This window comes from Miscanthus floridulus, chromosome 3 (assembly GCF_019320115.1).
Source record: "Miscanthus floridulus cultivar M001 chromosome 3, ASM1932011v1, whole genome shotgun sequence".
In the NCBI taxonomy this organism is placed as follows: Eukaryota; Viridiplantae; Streptophyta; class Magnoliopsida; order Poales; family Poaceae; genus Miscanthus; species Miscanthus floridulus.
In genome coordinates this window covers 138,328,988-138,351,560 of record NC_089582.1, presented here as the reverse complement: position 1 = coordinate 138,351,560, position 22,573 = coordinate 138,328,988, and the positions used below count along the sequence as shown (strand labels likewise).

Below are 22,573 nucleotides of genomic sequence, written 5' to 3'. Positions count from 1 at the left end.
TGGGCTCGTAGCGGCGGTGGCCTGAGGGGATCATGTCTCCCCGGGGTCAACGGCGACTCGCTCTCCAATCTCCATGCCCAAAAGCAATCCGTGCCCTGCCGCGCAATCCAGGGGCAAAAGAAATCTGGCCAGCTGCCGCCAGGTCGCAGTCGCAGAAAGCTGGGGGAGGAGCAAAAGTCGTGCCTTGGCGTCGTGCGTCCGGCCGGAGTGGAGACGCTGACCGGCCGGGCACTAGAGAGAGTGGCCGGGAACCGAGTGCACGCAGCACAGCGGGAGCAACAGGAGTACCGATGGTGAGAGGTGGGACGAGGCTGGACTGGACAGGACGTGTCCCGAGCGTCCGCCACCGGCGCCGCGCCACCGCACCGGGATAAAAAGAGGTCAACGTCGACGACGTCGAGACAGGAACCGCGATTGTGCGGCGCGCTTCGTGTCCACGGAGCGTGGGCGGCGCGCGAGAGGTCAACGGCCGGCGGCTAGGCCGCAATGCACCTGGCACCTGGGCTAGGGGTGATGCACGTCCGAACATGAGCGGGCCCGCCAGTAGCTCTCACATGACAATTTGTGCCGTTTTTTGGATGTATAGATGTATGGACCCGATTGTTGTAGGGTGCTATCAACTTTGATATGACGAGGCTACAAATGTGAGTACACTGAACCCCTACAATTCTACATCTACAAACAGGAACACCAAACAACGCTGAAGTTTTTTCTGTTCTTTTTTTTTTGCGAAAAAAAAGTAATGAACACATCACTCCTCACTACCTACTGTCAAAACAGGCGCGTAGCTTCGACGTCAGCTTCCGCTTCAGAGTACGATCTCTCAAAGTCGATTACTCCCTATTACCAAAGACAATGTTATACGTCTACTGCAGTGATCGATGGTGAGCGACACATAAAATTTAACAAGCGTAAATCACTTACCTTTAGAATCAAAATTGCCGCCTCCTTGTCCAAAACCTCATTATATTCGCTGCATGTCAGTGACTGAAAAAATAGAGGATATCAGATCGAAGAGCTCCTGTCTTTTCTCTGAAGTTACAGTTCTGCACAGCATGCGTTCAGACTTACTTGGATACAGTTTGGACAGCCAACGGCGCTTGTGCAGTTGCACGTGGAAACGAGTTCTAAAGCAGCTAGTAGAAGTTCCCCGAAGAGCATTTGGGCCTACATTTTGAACAAAAAAGACAGAAGGAATATTTTAGACTTTCACTTAATCAGTTAAAACTAATTGTGCTAGCAAAAACTGTTGATTTATACGGCTGCAGTAGATCCATGAGTACTCCATCACTCTAATGATTAAGCATCTCTCAGGGGAGAGTGACAACATTAACGGATTTACAATCTCTGTAAGTACAACATGTACAACATAGACGGCAATACAATCTCAACCAGTGAAAAATTACCTGTGATACTATGCCGATACCACCTGGATGTGTATCATATAAAAGGATTCTGTCCAGGATGCCACGGGTTTCATGAGGATTCGCGCATTCTGTTCCTAGGTCAGAAGCACTGCACATCATATGCCTGCGAAAATTTATGCACAATCAACACAAAGTTACAGACAATTAAAAGAACAAAAAAAAAACCTGAACAGTTGCACTATAAGTCTCTGGTGTAGCTCCAGAAAGAAATATTCACTACTGCATTACCAACCACCCATATTCTGGTTTAAGAAAATATTTTCTTTAGAAAATTATCGTGACCAGACATCAAATTTTCTGGGGTCAATGAATAACTTACAGAGGCACTACATTCAGGAGTGCATGCGAAGCAGCATGTGAGCCACCTCTGAACTCTAGGTTTCTTTCCTCCACGATCATCTTTACTGAGTGGGGAATTCGCACCCAAACAGCCTGGTTGGGCAACATACAGAAATGTAAGGATCATGTGGGAATGTGTCAAAATTTTATGCAGTAATCGTATTCAAGCCACGGACCTGGGAAATAAAGGAATATGGGGGCAGGTTAAGCTCAAGGCTGTCGGATATTTTATTGCTCGATTTTGATATACGATAAAAACCAAACCATTTAGTAGTCACCGTACAGTCATTTGCTTGAGCAGTTGTCTTCACGCGATTAGTTTTACATGTGCTTGTAGGAAGATAAGCCTTCAACATATATTGGAAGAGTCAAAGTGCAAGAGTTCATAATATTTGATGAGCTAGATTAGAGTTAAATAAACAAGGTAGAAAAATAGTAAACAAAATGAAGTGCTGAAAACCACTCCAGGGGATGAGTCAACAATGAAGAAAATGTAAAGGAAGCTAGAGATGTCAGTCTTGAGAGCATACAAATTCTCCTCCGAGGACATTGATGTCAGTGTAGTCTCGTGTTCTTGTGTAATATTTCAAATCAGCTTTCCTATAGAAGGCTGTCCTTGATGCCAAGTCAAGTTCCTCAACCAAGTAATTGACACCCTGATGCATGTAAACAGCACCTTCATAAACCTGAAATTGAAGAAAATGACGCTTGATACAGATGACAGAAGACATAGTAGCAGATCTACAGTACATACATATGAGTCCATAATAACATACATATTTTTTTTATGCTAATTCAAAAATCCATCAACTAATCTGTCGGTTGTGCTAGTAGTGGAGAAGTATTGAAAGAGGCCTATAGAGATGATGTGTAGTGAAGGAACATATACCTGAAAAAAGGCTTTACTTTCCTCAATTTCCTCAAGTAATCGATTATTTAACTTGTCAATCACTTTATACTTGTCCTGCTCAATTGCCCGTACGCTTACAGCCTGTGAAGGGCTTTTCTGCAGAAAGACAAAATACTTCTCTTACTAAAACAAAATAAGAGACATTATAGGATACAAATAAAGAATGAACAAACCTCAGGTCCAATATAGTTCCACATGCTTGAAGAGAAAGATCCAGCTCGATTATTAATGATATAACCTTTGTCTTTAAGGGTTGTCATTACAATATCGAGACTAGAGCCAAAGTAGCGCTCATCGTATTGCAGGCACAAGGGATGTTCATAAGCAGCGCAAGCAAGGTGCTGTCCTAAAACCTGTAATAAATTTCAATTTTGAGATAAAAGAGAAGGGTTAGGTTCTCAAGGTATTATACTTACCAATTAGTTAATAAAATAAACACAGATCTATAAACCTTTAGATTATGTGAATCAACTTGGCAATGCTCAATCGGCCTGCCAAATAGTTTAGGTGGGAACTTCATGAAATACTGATCTAAAGGACCCTCAAAGGCAACATAAATGGCTAGTGATTGTTTTGCTCTTCTTCCAGACCTACCGGCTTGCTGCCACAAGCTGCAGTTAAAATTCTGTATCTTAGCAGGATGACAAGATAAACATAGAGCTTCATTGAATGTGTCATTCTTCACCTACCTGGCAATACTACCAGGAAATCCAAGATGTAATGTTGCATCAATATGCCCAACATCAATCCCTAGTTCAAGAGCATTAGTAGCAGCGACTCCACGAAGTTTCCCCCCGAAAAGATCAGCCTCGATTTTTCTTCTGTCTTGAAAACAATTCATTTCTCACTGACCAAAGTCGGCGTATAATCAGACTGTTTTCTACCAATTAATGAAGTGACACGCTGCTCTCCTGCGTGTTCGGAAAAAAATATTTCTGAGACCATACTACATTGCACAATAACATAGCCTCTGAACTTGTCAAGGGGTGCCACTTAGGTCCACGAACTTTGAAAATGCATTTCTAGGTCTCTAAACTTGTTAAGTGGTGCACCACACTGGTTGGTATGGTCCAGAAATGGACTTACAGCACACCATCTTAATAAAACGAGCTCTGCGTTTTTTCATTTTCCACTTAGTAACAGTAGCAGAGCAAGCCTCTTACATGTTGATTGCCTTGGGCTTGAGCTCTGCGTATTTCCACTTAGCTATTAGTTATTCCATTATTTAGTGAATGTGTCAAATATTTTCTCCCCTGCCAATCTTTTTTTCAAAGCATTTTGATGCCTAATGTGTCGCTGTGAAAAAATCCTAAAAACATTTTGCAACACATTTTTTTAGTAAGGGACAAAAATCCCTGAAAAAACATAATTGCTGAAGCATTGCTGCTACTTGTAGGTTTTGTAAATGGATGCAAAAGAAGACCTCATTTTGTTTTTAATTTTTTGATGCTCACATCTATGGGCAGGAAAGGGGAACGAGCGTGTTGTAAGTGTTATCCTAGATGGTAGATAGACGGTCACCGCATGACTAGCAATTACTCTTTGACTAATCGCTGTCTAGGTGGTCTAATTGCGCATCCCACATGAGTCATGATGATGGCAGCAGCAAAGTAAACCATTCAATCCTCCAGGGCTCCCACATCTTCACTGTCCTTTCTGACAACACCCCTGTCGTCAGGGTGGCGCTGGTACAGTCGCTGTCAGCGTCATCATCTCCATGCCTCCGCTTTGGCACACATTTGCGTGAAACATCTGTGAACCTCCTGCCGTCCCAACAGTCAAAGGGCGGGGACCAACTGCATTGGCGGTAGCAGCTGCTCGTCATCAGATCTTCTGACCTTGGGTTAATCAATTTTGAACCAGGACCGGCACAGCCCGTAAGTGGCCTCCATACATGGTTTTGACTGGTCTTTCTTTTTTCTTGAATACACAAGAGAGCAGGAAGATTAAACATACAGGGTAGAAAAATGAATGAGCACCATAGGCAGAAAATTACAGACCCGTCTATTAGAAGTTTAAAATATTGAAGTGCTGGGCAGTGGGCAGTGCCGCAAGTATGTATAGTACTATGCTTTTAAAAATCCAACATGTAGCAAACCAATTGTGAGATCATGGACAAGAAATATATTTATAGTATTTTGTCAGCCCAAAAGTCATTAGAGCATACCACAAATCACAAGCAGAATGGCAGAACACTTTAGCGATAGGACATACTAACCTCAGCAATGTAGCCAGCACGATATACACAGATAGAATCTACCAATTCTTTTGCAGTCTCCTGAAGAATTTCACGCCTACAACAAATGGGTTATGGGTCATCTGTAGTAAAAGTGCATGTTCCCGAAAGTTCAACAAAAACAGGAAAATGGTATACATAGAAAAAATGTGTCCTTACGTGTAAGCTAGGACAAGCTCGCATAGCTTCCTACTTTTACAGAATGCAATGCAGCGGAGCCCATGTTGAACCATCTCGGAAAATAGATACGAAACCTCTACTATTGAGCTAGCAAAGAAAACAATGCTATTAGTGTATTTTCATGAAACAGTATCTATTGAAAAGATACTTCTTAATATAGGTGCAAACACCTATTCACTGGTGAGCAGCAGTAAACAAAGTACTTTAAACACATAATGTGTTGCTTACATACAATAACATAGTACTCAAGAATGACAGTGTTGCAGATAAGCAATATTCTTCTGAAAAAGGAAAAAAAAAAACTCAAGTACCATGCTCTTGAATTTCTGAGAATTTCAAGTAACATGGAACATTAAAGTAGAACATTTTCTGATGCATGAAATGCTGTCAAAAGACTAGCCAGTAGTGTAAATAAGGTAACTCCATGGCAATAGACGACCCCTTGGCATTGTCCTTAATATAGGGAGGCACCAGACCTTGGCTAGATGGGAGATATACTAGCCATTCTTCTCAGGGATGTACCACTTCGCGAGCACCTGGGTTTGAGTCCAGGCGGGCAGCCTCATCAACAGGAGATGCAATCAACGGAGCTATCGCTTAGCATGACTTTTAATAGAAATTATGCTTTTAACCAGGCAAAATAAAACTAGGGAACTTGCAATCTGGCATCAATGATCAAACAATCATAAAAAGATCACAACCTAATTACAACACTCATTTATGGTTGGCAGCGGGTAACTACTTTCTTCACATCTAATTGGTCTGGGATAGGTGCTTGACTAAATTACTTCCAGCCTTATAGATGGCGCGTTCATTTTCTTATAAGCACCTCTCTATTAAAGATTCGTTCAACATGGGCAGCAGATTAAGTGATTTATTATTGTCCCTTCTTCTAGAGGAGGTGACACACCATAAGTAACTACCACTCTACAACGCATATAACAACAAAACAACTTAACAACAAATGGGGATTTATTAAGTTTGAACATAGAGTAGTGACTGAAAAAGGTAACAGCACATATATAACTAGAAAGAAGTGAAAGCGTAGTAAATTGGTGCCGGGTTCTACTCCAACAGTTTGATACCAGTCAGCCTTGTTCATAGCTTTCTCAAAAAATTTGGACCATTTCTCGATTTGTGCGTGTCATCCTTGCGCAGGGGCCATGCTAATCTTCTCTGTATCGTTCCAATTTTATCGGATGTCTCCAAAGATGAGCGACCAGAGGAGATGAGCGACCCCTCTCGTGACTCCGCCTACCCTGGCGGCGCCACCACGGAACCGCCGGACAAACCAACCCAGCACCACCGTCCGCCCATTAGCAAGCCGCCGGAACGGCCAGGAGCCGTGCCTGCCCAGCTCGTGCCCCACCCCAGCCTACCCAGCGACACCAGCCAACACCCCAATCCTAGCTCCACCATAGCTTGCAATGAGCCAGCACCCTGCAAAACTCAAGCCGGCCCCAATGCCCGGTCTCGCCAGCGACTTGTGGAAGGCAACGACGCCAGCTCCAGTGTTCAGGTACGTCGCCCCAATGCCCGACCAGGAGAGCTGCTGCAGGATCTTTTCCTTCGAGATTTCCACTCCACCGTTCTTCCCCACACTGTAGCCCCCTCCTCCACCTTCTATGTCTGGTTCACGCCTTCCAGTACAGCACCCCGATACAACCTTGCCTTCGTCCGCAACATGCTGAACTTCCTCCTAACCGTGAGTCCGGGTCGCCTTCGTGTTGTCAGCCTGGGTTCTAGAGTTTTTCGTGCATCTGTCGCGAGTCGTAATGTGGCAAACGTTCTGGTTGTTCGTGGCCCTCTCCACCTCGGCAAATCTGTCCTAGTCCCGCACTCGTCCATGGCAGCGGCGAGGAAAGCTGCAAGTTTGCTCCCTCCCGAGGTTGAAGATGACCGTACAGATTCAGTTACTGTGCCTCACCTGCCCATGCCAAACAATGGAAAAGAAGTCCGTTCTTCAGAGCAGAACCCTGGGCGTGCAGCTCGAGGGCGTACGTCGCTGAAAAAGGATTCAATGCACGCTGTGCCGATGGATTGTCAACAACCTTGCCAGCTGCCCCCGTTACTCCCAACCTACCAGTCACCTCACGCAGTTACTTGCAAGCCGCCCTGACACCTGCAAAGCACTCGCCTCCAGCACCGAACAAGCTGCCTCCCTTCTCCCCTGGTGGCTGTTTCCGCTGTCTTGCTCCAGACCACCGCGTCCAGGATTGCCGCGACCCCGTCCGTTGCCGGCGGTGCCGAAGCTTCGGCCACCGTCAACGGCACTGCAAGTTGCATGTCAGGCAGCCCATTCGTGTCTGGCACAGGGCACAGGGCAGATCAACTTGGTCCGGACGGTAACCTCGCCAGGTCCTCCCAACCCCTTCCACCACCTCCGCCGCCACCGCCTGCCGCTGGTGCTCCGCCTCCACACCAGCAGCCTCCCCCACCACCACATGCCGCAAACCAAATGTTTCCCCCGGCGCCCGCACATGCTGCTGCCAACACCGCGCCTGCCGCCCATACTGAAATGCTGCTTCAGCTTGCAACTGCAATCACCACCAGCGCCCTTACCAAACTCATGCAAAATGCACACACAAAAACCCTGGTGGCGCAAACCCCACTGCTGCTGACCTGGTATGATTCTGACGGCACCGAAGCCCCCCATGCTCCTCCTGCAACACCGGCCACCTCCGAGGTTGCCACGTCGGTGCCCAGCATCAGAAAGACTAGAGGCAAGAACAAGGAGCCAGGGGCAGCTAAGCGCCATAGTTTACGTCTTGCAGAAAAAGCACCTGCCTCCTTTGTGGACATGACTGACAAGGCCATCAAGCTCAAGGCCCTTCAGAACTCACTCCAGCCTTGCTCCGCGGCCTTGAAATCTCAGGTGGCAAAGTGCAAAGCAATGACCAGATCAAAAATATCAATCCCAGTTCCGGACCTTCGCAGGCTCGTCTATGCAGCAGGTCTGGGCTGCAACACTGCCAGTGCAGTTGGGGTGGTGCAAAACCCACCAGAATGAATGAGTCTTTTAAAAAGATCTTCGTTATGTCATGGAATGTGCGTGGCTTAGGCGACCCGGACAAGTGCACGATTGTGCACGATGCGATCTCTGATGCCTCCCCAACCATTGTCTGCCTCCAAGAAACCAAACTCCATGACATGCCCTGTTAAGTGTGAAGATCCTATCTAATAGGCCTATATGCCTATATATAGCCATGAGGCTATCTATATATAGTGACTCCTTCACCTGTGGAGATTATCTTCTGAAATCCCAAGGTTAGTATCATGGTATCAGAGACATGGATTAGGGTTAGGATTAGGCTACTCTAATTCACCCACAATCCAATTTTTCTTTACCTTGGGATCCATCCTGTCTCTTCGCGGCGTCGTCCGTCTCATCTGTTCGGCTCATCGCCGCACATCCGCGCCGTTCGCGCGGCCCGTCGTCGATCCTCCGCGCCGTTCGCGCGGCCCCCGTCCGTCGCCGATTCTCCGCGCCGTCCGTGCGGTCGTCGATCCTCCGCGCCGTTCGCGCGGCCCCCGTCCGTCGCCGATTCTCCGCGCCGTCCGTGCGGTCCTCCTCCGCGCGTCAATTCGCGCGACTCGTCGATCCGCGCGAGTCGGTCTTCCGCGCGTTGATCCGCGCGATTCGTCGCCAGATCGTCTTCGTCGTGCCTTGTCCGCTCGGTCTTCCGTGCGAGCAGAGGAGGTCAGGCCGTCCTTGTCGTGCCGCACGAGTGGCTCCGTCTGGACTTCGTGCCCTGCTCGTCCATCAGAGGTTTCTCTGCTCTGCTCTGTTTTTCCTCTGCTGCTGCTGTTGCTGGTCTCCTCTGTTGGCGGTGGTCTGCTCTGTTTTTCTATTCAGTGGTGCTTGTCATCTGCTACTGCTTATCTTGCACAATGTCGCAGTCGCAATTACTGTCAAATGCCATTGTTTTTCCTCCGAAACTTGATGGTCCATCTAATTATCGAGAGTGGGCTTTCTCTGTCAAAACTGTACTGCGTGGACATGGCCTTGCATCTCATCTGACAGATGATCCTCCAACTGACAAGTCGAAGGATGGTTCTGGTGCTGCTGTCGTCACGACTTGGACTAAGGATGATGGCCGAATCATGAGTGTCATAGTCACCAGCATGAAACCCTCACTAATGATGAGCCTTGAGCACCATCAATCTGCTAAGGAGATGTGGGACTACTTGCAGGGGAGATATGTTCAGAACAGCGGTGCACTTTTGCTTACTCTAATGCAAGGACTTCATGATCTTCAGCAGAATGAGATGTCTATCGAGGAGTATTATACTGCTTTTGATCGTCTGATGGGACCTTTTCTTTCCATGGTTCCTAAGTGTGAGGCAGGGTGCTCAGGCTGCTGTGATAAGAAGAATAAGTTCATTGAAAAATTCCTTATATATCAGTTTTGTCATGGTTTGCGGCCTGATTTTGAGTCCAGTCGTAAACAGTTGTTAAATGCTTCCACCACTCCGTCTATTTCTGATGTGTTGTCCGCCTTGATTGCTGAGGAGACACGACTTAATTCTCAGTCTCCTGTATCAGTACCTCACAGTGTTCTGGCAGCCTCTCACAAGACCAATACAGTGAAGGGCAACTCTTTTTCGCCTTGTGTTCATTGCAAGAAGACTACTCACCGTTCAGAAAATTGCTTTGTTCGGTATCCTGAGAAGTTAACTGCTTATCGCTCACGCCATCCCAAGCAGAGTGGTCGTGGCGCCGGTTCCACCCCTACAGGCTCTGTGCCTGCAGGTTCCACCCCTACAGGATCTGTGTCTGTTGCTGCTGCATCACCTGTTACTGCTCCTTCTTCTTGGGTGCTTGATTCAGGAGCCTCTTTTCATGTGTCATCAGATCAGTCACAGCTTGTTGCCTGCAAGCCAATTGCAGATGATGCCTCTATTCAGACAGCAGACGGTACATCCTGCCACATTACTCATCAGGGTTCTCTTTGCACCTCTAATTTTTCTGTACCTAATGTCTCGTTTGTACCTCAGTTGTCCATGAATCTTCTTTCAGTTGGTCAATTAACGGATCACAATTGTTTTGTTGGATTCGATGACTCATCTTGTTTTATTCAGGATCGTCGCACCGGGGCTGTACTTGGGACTGGCCATCGCCGTAGAGGTTCTCATAGCCTCTATGTTCTCGACACTTTACGTCTTCCTCACTCTACTGCCTATGTGTCATCCGCCGCCGCTGCTGCATCTTCACCAAGTACATCGCCATCGACTTCATCTTTCGCCAAGTGGCATCATCGCCTTGGTCATTTATGCGGGTCTCGTTTATCCACCTTAATAAACAAGGGTTGTTTAGGTCCTACATCCATTGAGTCTAGTTTTCAGTGTAAGGGTTGCAAGCTTGGAAAACAGCTGCAGCTCCCATATTCTACTAGTACTTCTCATTCAGCTAGACCTTTTGATATTATTCATTCTGATGTATGGGGTCCTGCACCTTTCGCTTCCAAAGGTGGTCATAAATACTATGTTATTTTTGTTGATGATCATTCTCGATATACTTGGATTTACTTTATGAAACATCGCTCTCAGTTGTGCTCTACTTATCAAAATTTTGCTCGCATGGTGCACACACAATTTTCCACCCCCATTCGAGTTTTTCGTTCAGATTCTGGTGGAGAGTATTTATCTCACACCTTTCGCCAATTTTTGACCTCTGAAGGCACTCTTGCTCAGCTTTCTTGTCCTGGCGCGCATGCTCAAAATGGGGTTGCTGAACGGAAACACCGCCATATCATAGAGACTTGCCCGCACACTTCTTATTGCATCTTTTGTTCCTTCTCATTTTTGGGGAGAAGCTGTGTCCACTTCTATTTATCTCATCAACAGACAACCATCATCAAAATTGTCTGGTCAGTGTCCTGGTGAGGTTCTTTTTGGTACTCCTCCTGACTATGACCACCTTCGGGTTTTTGGCTGCACTTGCTATGTCCTACTTGCACCTCGTGAGCGGACTAAGTTGACTGCTCAGTCAGTTGAGTGTGTTTTTCTGGGGTACAGTCCTGAGCATAAGGGTTATCGTTGTTATGACGCCTCCTCTCGCCGCATTCGTATATCTCGTGATGTCACTTTCGTTGAGGATCGTCCTTTCTTTTATAACCCTTCTACTCAACCATCCCGTAGTTGTACAGAGTCAACATCCTTTCTGTGTCTTCCTCCTATACTTAGTGATGTTGACCCTCCTATACAACCCGTGTCTTCCAGCCCACCTAACACTTCTGTATCTTCTCCTGACACTTTTGAAACTCCTCCACTTACTCATGTCGACCCTCCACTTACCAATGTCGATCCTCCCCCACTTTCTGAACCTTTGTCTTGTCAACCTCCGGTCTAGCAGCTCCCATCCTTTGACAAACCACCTGTCCACAAATACTACACTCGTCGTCCCCAAATCCCCACAGCCACTTCTTCGGCCAGTCCTGCTACTCCCGATGTTGATAGTTCTGTTAATTCTGATGAGTCATGTGCTTTTTCTGATGAATCACAGGGTGGTCTGAGATATAATCTACGAGACCGTGCTACTATTGGGCCTCCTGACAAATATGGTTTTCCTCGTGTCACTGCTGTTGTGGAAGAGCCAACCACTTATCGAGAGGCCTCTAGCATTCCAGAATGGCAACTTGCTATGTGTGAGGAACTTGCTGCACTTGATCGTACAGGGACCTGGGATATTGTTCCATTACCATCGCATGCTGTGCCTATTACATCCAAGTGGGTCTTCAAGATTAAAACCAAGTCGGATGGTTCTATTGAGCGATATAAGGCCCGTCTAGTTGCTAGAGGTTTTCAGCAAACTCAGGGCCGAGATTATGATGAGACATTTGCACCTGTTGCTCATATGACTACTGTTCGTACTTTAATTGCAGTGGCTGCTGCTTCTTCTTGGACAATCTCTCAGATGGATGTTAAAAATGCCTTTCTTCATGGTGATTTAAATGAAGAAGTTTACATGCAACCACCTCCAGGTGTTAGTGCCCCTCCAGGTTATGTTTGTCGTCTTCGTCGCGCTTTATATGGTCTTAAACAGGCTCCTCGTGCTTGGTTTGAGCGCTTTGTCTCTGTCATTCGGGCTGCTGGTTTTTCACCTAGTGATCATGACCCTGCCTTATTTATCCACCTCTCCTCACGTGGACGTACTTTGCTTCTTTTATATGTTGATGATATATTGATTACGGGTGACGATGCAGACCACATTTCTTATGTCAAGCAGCAACTTGGTGCACAATTTCAAATGTCGGATTTAGGTCCTCTCAGTTATTTCCTAGGCATTGAGGTCAAACAGTCTGCAAAGGGTTGCTATCTTTCTCAGTCCAAGTACATACAAGACCTTATTACTCGTTCGGGCATCACTGACCATCGGACAGCTACGACACCTATGGATCTTCATTTGCAGCTTCGTCCCACTGATGGTACTCCTCTTAAGGATCCATCTCGATATCGGCATATTGTGGGCAGCCTTGTTTATCTCACTGTTACTCGACCTGATATTGCCCATGCCGTCCATATTTTGAGTCAGTTTGTGAGTGCTCCTACGACCGTTCATTTTGGCCATTTACTTCGTGTCTTGCGGTACTTGAGGGGGACATCATCTCGCAGCTTATTCTATGCCCGTGACAGTCCGCTTCAGCTTCATGCTTACTCGGACTCCACTTGGGCGAGTGACCCAACAGATCGTTGCTCTATCACAGGGTACTGTATTCTTCTTGGATCCTCTCCTATTGCATGGAAGTCCAAGAAACAAGCTGCTGTATCTCGTTCTAGTGCAGAGGCAGAACTTCGAGCACTTGCCACCACTACTGCAGAAATCGTATGGCTTCGATGGTTGTTGACTGATTTCGGAATTTCTTGTGATGCTGCCACACCTCTTCTATGCGATAATACAGGAGCTATACAGATTGCCAATGATCCTGTGAAGCATGAACTTACCAAGCATATTGGCGTCGATGCTTTCTTCACTCGCTCTCATTGTAATCAGCATACCATTGCTCTTCAATATGTGCCATCCGAGCTGCAATTAGCTGACTTCTTCACTAAAGCGCAAACTAGAGAGCAACATCGGCTTCATTTGCTCAAACTCAATGCTTCAGATCCTCCATTTCCACCTTGAGTTTGAAGGGGGGTGTTAAGTGTGAAGATCCTATCTAATAGGCCTATATGCCTATATATAGCCATGAGGCTATCTATATATAGTGACTCCTTCACCTGTGGAGATTATCTTCTGAAATCCCAAGGTTAGTATCATGCCCCACACAAAAACACACTCCTTCCTCCCTTCAAAACTAGCAAACAACTTTCAGCTGATCAACGCGGAGGGTTCGCGTGGCGGCATCCTCACAGCGTGGGATGAGAGACAGCTAACGCTGGACTCAGTCACTAGCCGTCAATACTCGCTCTCTACATCCTTCTCCTCTATGGTTTCAGATTTCTCAATTACAGTCACAAATGCGTATGCTCCCTCTGATCATAGACATTCTGAACATTTTCTCCAATGCCTTAAAAACCTCAAACATGTTTTCACTGGCCTGTGGATCATTGCCGGGGACTTCAATTTGGTCCACTGTTCGTAGGAGAAAAACACAGTCGGTGTGTCCCAAAGGCTTTGTGATCTTTTCAATGAAGCCATCGACCATCTCGAACTCCATGAGCTCCCTCTTCTCGGACGTCGTTTTACTTGGTTGAACAAACGAGACCACCCAACCCTCGCCCGACTTGATCGGGTGTTGGTAACATGGATCAATGTGCTAAATTCCCCAACACCTCCCTCAACCCCCTCCCCCGCCCTACATCAGACCGTACTCCCATCATTGCCTCCCTCTCCACTCAAATACCCCGCTCTTGCATCTTCCGCTTCGAAAATTACTGGCTCCAAAACACCAACTTCCTTCCTGCAGTTCTCCCGGCCTGGCATGAGGCCCCTCGCTGCGCTGACGCTGCTGGCCAGCTCGTTGCTTGCCTCAAGTCAGCTCGAACCGCGGCAAAGGTATGGGCTAAATGCAACAGAGCGCCAGTCTGGCTCATCCACAACTGCAAATTTCTAATTCTCTTGTTCGGTTATCTCGAGGAAGACCGTTTTTTGTCTACTGCTGAATCCCAGGTCAGACAGATCTGCCAAGAAAGGCTAGCATTGGCACTGAAAGAGAAAGCAGCATATTGGAAACAGCGAGGCAAAAGAAGAGCAATTAAAGAGTCTGATGCAAACACCGGTGTCTTCCACACTCACGCCACTTTGCGTATGAGAAGGAACCTCATTAGGGAAATACAGGTCAGTGGTACGCAGATCACTCACCATCAAGGGAAGGTGGAAGCACTGACAGCCTACTTTACAAGTCTGATGAATCAAACAGTCAGCGCAAACTGGAATTTCAATCTTCAGTCACTTTACACAGGTCTGCCCACAACAACCACAGCCCTCACTGCTCCTTTCACTGCAGTTGAAGCTTGGACAGCAATAAAAGGATGGTTTTGGGCCGAGTTTCTACAATGCAGCTTGGTCTACAACGCGAGCAGCAGTGATGAAGTTCCTACAGGGGTTCTATGACTGCAATATCGATCTGCAAAGGGTTAATAGAGCTTTCATGGTGCTGCTACCAAAGAAGCCGGGTGCAGTGACTCCGGACTCCTTCAGGCCTATATGTCTTCAGAACTGCAGTGTTAAAATCGTCTCCAAAATAATGACCACAAGGCTGCAGCGAGAAATTTCAACACTAATATGGAACGATCAGTCAGGCTTCATAAAAGGGAGATCCATCACAGACACCTTTGTCTATGCAACAGAACTGGTTCAATGCTGTCACAAGAGGAAAGTCCCCACCCTGGTACTTAAATTGGACTTTGCAAAAGCTTTTGACACCGTCAATTGGGACAGCCTCACCAAGATAATGCAAGCCAGAGGTTTCCCTAAACTTTGGTGCAATTGGGTCATGGAGTTGCTGTCTTCTTCGAGAGCAGCTGTCCGTGTCAACGGATGCCCGGGTCCATGGTTCACCTGCAAAAAAGGACTCCGCCAAGGAGATCCACTATCCCCCTACCTCTTTCTTCTAGTCGCAGACATTCTGCAGACACTAATCAAGGCCAACCCTGAAATCCGACACCCAATCGTGGATTCAACCCCATGTGCAACACTACAATACCCTGATGACACACTAATTCTACTTCGGGGCCACATCCAGGACATCACACTGCTCAAACAAACCTTGACAGCTTCTCAGAGGCAACTGGGCTGTACATCAATTACAACAAAAGCACAGTGGTACCTTTGCACATGGACGAAGCAATGATACAACAATGCATACAGATTCTAAACTGCAAGCGGGATGGATTTCCACAATCCTACCTGGGGCTGCCCCTCTCGCATGAGAAGCTGCGCCTACAAGCTTACACTCCATACATTTGCAAGACCGATCGGTACCTGGCGGGTTGGCAAGCCTCACTACTAAATGCCATGGGCAGAACAGTGCTTATCAATTCGGTGCTTGACAGTCAGTTGGTGTACCTCATGTGTGCAACTCCGCTGCCACCGGGTGTGGTTTCGCAGCTTGATCGTCGAAGACGGGCCTTCCTGTGGAACGGCCAGTCATCAGCTTCGGGCGCTCAGTGCCTCATCGCCTGGGAGCGCGTCTGCACGGAATGCGCCGCTGGAGGACTCGGCGTCAAAGACCTGGCCATCCACAATGACTGTCTCATGTTGAAACTGATTCATCGGTTACATCAGAACTCAACCTCGTCCTGGGCCATCTGGGTCCGCGAACATGCCTGCATTGCCACTATGGAGGGCAATCTCAACGGCTCGCACTGGAACGCTCTGCGATCCTTGCTGCCGGTTTACCGAGCTGTCGCCACAGTGAAACTTGGGAATGGATGCCACACCTCCTTCTGGTTCGACGCTTGGGCTGGAGAAGACTGCCTTGCAGACATGTTTCCTGTGCTGCTCAGCCACTGTAGGAAGCCGACTCAGACTGTAGCTCAGGTTGTTACTTCAGGAATCACTCCACACCTTGTGCCACGTCTATCACCACAAGCCACTGAAGAACTTCAGACTGCCCAAGTTTTGCTGCAACAATTTCAGATAACTGATGAACAAGATACTAGACAAAGCCCACTTATAACCGCGACTAGCAACTTCTCTGCGTCACTGCTCTACAAATTGCTAAAATCAGGGCAGCAACACGATGATCGAGCGAAGTTCATTTGGGGAAGTCGCGCACCACCAAGGGTGCAATTCTTCGCCTGGCTCCTCCTCAACAATCGCATTCAGTGCAAAGAAAACCTGTTCAAGAAAAAGATAACTGATGACAGTACATGCGAAATCTGTTCACATGGGGCTGAAACAGCAGCACATATTATGTTCGAGTGCCCTTTTGCCAAAATTTTCTGGGACTTGATCAAGGTTCAGACAAGCGATATCACCACAGCGGCAGACATATATAAGCTGGCTAGGCCCAGTCATATCCCTGCAACTCATTTTGATGTTTTTATCATCCTTTGCTGCTGGCTACTCTGGAAGAGAAGGAATGATTTCATATTCCAAAGGCAAGTGGCCTCAATGAGGCAGCTAGTCAGTCAGTGCAAAACAGAAGCTCAACTTTGGAGTCACAGACTGCCTGCCCAATCAAGAAACGTAGCTTCTGTATGGTGCTCAATCTTCACAGCGGCCTTGGAGCAAAACAACGGTGCTAGCCAAGTTGGTATGTAACTAGTATTTTTCAAACGGGAGCTTTATAAGGTCAGTGCTGATGTAAACTTAAGTGCTGTTATTGTAACCTTGACATCAGGCCATAAGGGCCAAATCATCAATATATACAGGTGGGGGACTCTCTCACGCCCGCCCCGCCCCCCCCCCCCCCCCCCCCCCCCCCCCCCCCCCCGCCCCGCCCCGCCGGTGATTTCATAAAAAAAAAAAAAAAAACGTAGTAAATTGGGTATAATGTGTGGGAATAGATTGCATTGAGTCTCTCGGGCGGTATATATAGAGTACAGTACAAAGGCCTATAGAGACAAGTGGCCTACCAGAAACATATGACAATAAACATCCCCTGACAGTTCTAGCGACGTCGCATTACAGATGCTACGACTAGAGTAGAAACCAACAAGTAGCTCATGTGGACAACAGCCCTTTTTGTCACCGAAGTAAACGAGGTCGGACTGGTCGAAATTGTGGAGGGAGGCATGGGTCCAAAGCATCAACACAGGCACAAGTACACATAATCATCAGCTTCTTGATGATGACAGCAGCACAATGATGAGCTGACCAAATGGTAAGGCAAATGGGGCTGCCTGGGCGTATCAATAAGCACTCACGCGTCATCCGTCAATGACATTGGCGACGATGTCCAAGAGGTGGCAACAGTAGGCACGGACTTGGATCGAGAGCCAGTGTGACGAGGAGGACCGACAGCATGGGTGGCGCTAGCCTGGATGGTGCCATTGGATATGCGGTGCCCGTGAAGATAGCTTGACCAGAAGCAATGTCATTCTGCCTGGGAGGGCACGTAACGACAACCTTGTCCTTGGGAGAGTAGACTCCTCCGCGTGGCTAACAATGGCACGACCCAACCGGCGGCGGCGGCAGTGAGTATGGCATGCCCCTTGCCCCGGCCTGCAGTGGCACCCTATGAGGCATTGCACCCTACGGTGCAGCGATGGCATGAGACAGTCACGTGGTCCAGCAATGCCCGTGGTAGATCAGCCTAACGACGCACATTTCGAGGTCTGATGTTGCTGCCCAATGCTACTTGACGATGATACACACCGCAGAGCAACTGGATCAGCCCAATCTAACTACGAGGGCGCTGCCCACAGTGGAGATCGATCTCCTAGGGGCCGCGGCAGCAGAAGCCTGAGGGTTCAGGAACAAAACCCGAACTCATGATGCCATGAAAACATAGTAGCTTGGGTATAACGTGGAGATACATTGGGGGCAAGTTGCCACCCGGATACATGTGACAATATCAAATTATAATCCAAAATTACCAAATATACTCTAACAAAAAGGAGCATATATCACTATACCTTGAGCGCCTAGGTACTGAACTAGCTTTTGACCTTCCTTCTGTCATATGTAGTGGGGGATTCCACAAGAGAATGTACTTGGAACCACAAGGACTTCCATCATTCTGAATCAACTCGACTTCATCCAAATTGGCCAATTCCTAGGACAAACATATTTCATTGTGAAGATAAAATACATCCAGTTCCACGCAAATGCAATATTCTTGAAAGATCGGATGAACATAATTTTTAAGAAAAATTATAGCATGAGGCCACTATATTTTAACAAAAGGAGTAAATACACGAGCAGTTAGCAAAATGAGTAAAATACACAAGCAGTCCCTGAACTTGTCCTTGGCTGTCACTCAGGTCCCGAACTCTCAAAATGTATTTTCAGCTCCCAACACTTGTCATATGATGTTCCCCTATCTTAATTGAAGGGCAGAGCTCCTGCCATTATGTTCAAAAAAAACTTGCCATATGATGTCATTCAGGTCCTGAACTCTCAAGATCCCCACATTTGTCCATCCTCAGTGTCATATAGATCCTGGTCCAAACAGGACCTGAACTGCTCCACACCTTGATGTCGCATGCCACAGTAGATCCCCTTGGCTCAGTTCTTGACCAGTGACTGCCACATGATGGTGGGGTCCACAAGTCAACCTCTAGCTTCGTGGAACACCAGCTTCGCTCTTATGGCCTTCACGACCAGGGATGTCATTGGCTTTGAGGAGGGGGGTGAAGAATGAAGGCATGCTGGGGATTGCGATAGCTGCGAGGTCTGCTTGGTGGTATAAATAGAGAGAAAGGATGAGGAAGGCAGAGCACGGAGATGGAGCACCAAAGGTTGGCATGTCGCCCCTACCATACATGACTCACTGGTCAAGACCTAAGCCACCAGGGATGCACAGCAGCCTGCCACATCAAGGCGCAGAGTGGATTGGAGCCCCTTTGGACCTGGATGACACGAGATGAAAAATTCAAGGACGTGAAAGTAACATTTTGAGAGCTTTGGACTTCAATGACACCCCAAGATAAGTTCAAGGGCCTGAAATGCATTTTGAGAGTTTGGAGACCTGGGTACCACCCTGGGACAAGTTTAGGGACCACCCTGCATTTTCCCTTTGAAAAAATATTAAGAACAGCAGGTTTCTTTTTGCTAGGTACAACCATGTCTTCTCAAAACTATGCTAAAGAGAGGGAATAAACTACCATGACATGCTCACATGGATTTGCTGAGGTTGCTGTACAAAATATGAATGTAGGATGACTACCATAAACTGCAAATACAGAAAACCAAGGGCTTTTATAGATTATATTATATGTGTAACTGCATAAGTAGCTCCTAAATTTTTATAGGTCTGCAAAGTCACACATCAGAAGTTACAGCTTGCAAGGAACTGACTGTAATTTTTTGGGCTCTGATTAGGATTCTGGGAGTCAAGTAATAAATTCATGTAACTACAAAACCTAGTCCTAGTACACAAGATAGATGAATAAGTCAACTATCAAATAAAAAGTTATACATACCATTTGAACAAATACGCTTCAATCTCCGAATTATAAGTGCAGTATGGCAGCCAAATGCCCCCTTGTATGAATGTGCTTCATCGATCACAAATTCACAATATACCTGAGTAAAATTGCAACAGAAATGATGTCATTGTGGAAAACACAAGAAATTGCGTACATACTAGCAAAATGCACACCTTATTCATTCGGAAACTTAAAGCAGATCCCAGATGAAAAAAACACATCAATGACAAAAAAAAGGACTAATGGATAAGATCATTGAGAAAACTAAGGAACCAATTACTTTTACCTGAGATTTGATAAAATCCTCTGGAATTGACCATGGTACGGCAAGATTGACACATGCAACATATCTGGGTTGGTAATGAACTGAGAGTAAAACGGTATGTGATTAGACGCGTTAAAATAAAGAAATCAAATTAAAAACACAATTCTATAGCCCTAGACATATTTACCAGTCGAGCATTATCCCTAATCCACAAACGATCTTCTCTAGGAGTATCACCATCATATATTTTAACATCAATATCAATATGAGATGCATTCTTCATCTCTAGTGAAGTCCTCAACTGATCTTGAGCTAAAGCCTGGAAAACAAAAGGAGAATGAATTTCTATCGATATTATTGATGGCCAATTGACCATTACTAAAATGTGATAGGTTATTTCCCAGACCTTTGTCGGAAATATGTACAGAGCACATGCCATCGAGTCTTGGGAAAGAGATTCAAGAACAGGAATATTGTAACATAGAGACTTTCCACTTGATGTAGAAGTTGCAACGACAATGTGCCTTCCAGAAATAGAGGACTTTATGGCTTGAGACTGCACTCAAATAAATAAAAAAACATAAGACAATGACCTAATTAAATATGCACTAAATATGACACACTCCGGCATACCTGGTGGCTATACAGTCTAGATATTCCAATACTCTTCAGCGCTTCTCTCATAGCTTCTGAAAGATTACATGGAAGATTTGTAAATGATGCCTCTCTAGATGATATCTCTTGGATATGTACGATCTGCACATACAAATTGCAACGACTAAAAGACTATTGCTTTGTTTGCAGTATCAATTCCAGAAAGTTATATAAGTGAAAACCTGCTCCTGCTTTCCAAGTCCTTGTTTCAGATGTTCAACCATTTCAGTAGGTTCCAAAGGGTGCATATCCTGCATTGCAAAGGGCGTACCCAGTGCAGAGAGCTCCCGCTCTGTGCGGGGTCTGGGGAAGGGTGTCAGTGGCAAGCCTTACCCTCGCCTGTGCAATGCGAGGAGACCGCGACTCGAACCCGGGACCTTCCGGTCACAGGCGGTAAGACTCTACCGCTTGCACCAGGCCCGCCCTTCATATCCTGCATTGCAACCACATTCAAAAAATCTATCCAGCTTCTAAGTAAAAAATATGTATGGCAAGCCAATATGTATGCAGTATGCCATATGCCTATTGCATTCTTCTTGGGCAAGAAACACTAAGCTGCCATTTGGTTTTCTTCTCCGGGTGATAAAAGAAAAGATGAAATTGGCAGTGGCAGATAGGAAAAAAAAAGAGGTGATACATACATGACATGACATAGCAGTAGATTTGGCCACCCCAGTTTTCTTACTTATGTTGTGTTTCTCAGCTGTACCATTCGCTTCAGGGGACACCATTTGTGGGGAACCATTTCCATTTTCCTTGCATGTTTTCCTCCTTTTCCTTGATGACCAACTTGACGAGCTTTGACCCACTGTCATATCCTCCGTAAATCTCCCAGAGCACGGGTCACGTGAGGAGTAAAATTCTTTGGAAGCAGCATCAGACTGTGGGCTGGTTGGCATTGCTGAGAGGTCATCCATAATGTCTTGTCAAGCTGAATTAGCCGCAGAAGACACTTCTGGTTGTTTTGGTGGATTGAGGCCCTGCTCTTGACTTGCCATGCAAACTGAAGAACGTTGCTGTGGCATTCTTGTGAAGGGTACGAGAACAATGAATTCATTGCCGCCGATTGCAAGGCTGCCAATCTCAGCGTCTAAACGCAATTTAGCACCCTTCAGCACACGAGGAAAATTTCAGCATGAGTAAGGTGCTACTGTATTCAACTAGTGTCGATAGTGAAGCTGCAACCTCTAACAGTCTTAACCCAATGAGGCATCAATGCCATGACGAAGCGAGACAATCTTGGCACACGCCGGAAAGCTAGAGGTAGGTAGAGGTAGGCTGTTGCGTGCACCTTAAGGAAGAGGTGGAAGCTGGGGGCGACTTGCGCCGGCGGGAATGAGGTCCGGAGCGCGGCCTTGAGGTCCCGGACGGAGCCGCCGGGGGGCAGCTTGACGACCGTGGATCGCCCGTCGAGGGCCCGGACCAGGACCTCCCTCCCCTCCTGCTCCGCCGTCATCAACAAGCGCGGTGAGGAGGTGGAGGAGCCGGAGCGTAGGCCTGCAGCTCCGGAGGCGGCGGCCGGTGGCTGGTTTTGGCGCGTGCCGAGCGAGGAGGTGGGGCGGACGCGGAAGCGGCGGCGGTTGCGCAGCGCCGCGGCAGTTTCACACTCTCGTCGTCCCGTCCCGTTGTGTGCGTGCTACCTGATGTGGGCCGGTTTCGTCCTCTTGTCTGGCAGAGCCCAGCTTCAAAGCATGGGTTGTCCCCTGCCATAGCCCATATCCATCCACAGCATACTGGGATGCGAATGGATACCCCCAGTGGCCAGCGGGCCGTGAGCCACAAAGTCCTTCTTGCCCCCGTTCTGGTCTGATACGTGGAACTCTATTAAATCTATGGCTTTCTCCTAGCCTGGCTAGGGCTAGCATAAGATTGTCTCCGACAAGCCAAGATGGATTTGTTTGGTTGCCTACACAATCTAAGTCTGGCTAGCATCTAGTTTGTTTGGTTGGCTGGTTTAGCTTGGATAGAGTCACCTCTTCTTTGTGTAGGTAACTTCACCACCTTTGAGGCAATTCGTCAAA

The 22,573-nt window shown here is 47.0% G+C and overlaps 1 non-coding gene and 1 pseudogene across 1 annotated transcript; both read right to left on the bottom strand.

Moving 5' to 3' along the window:
- Positions 1 to 577: 577 nt before the first annotated feature.
- LOC136542591 (uncharacterized) lies at positions 578 to 22,171 on the bottom strand (annotated as a pseudogene).
- LOC136547769 (U6 spliceosomal RNA) lies at positions 6,205 to 6,312 on the bottom strand. Its single transcript, XR_010781725.1, has one exon. It is a non-coding gene; the product is annotated as a U6 spliceosomal RNA (small nuclear RNA).
- Positions 22,172 to 22,573: the final 402 nt, after the last annotated feature.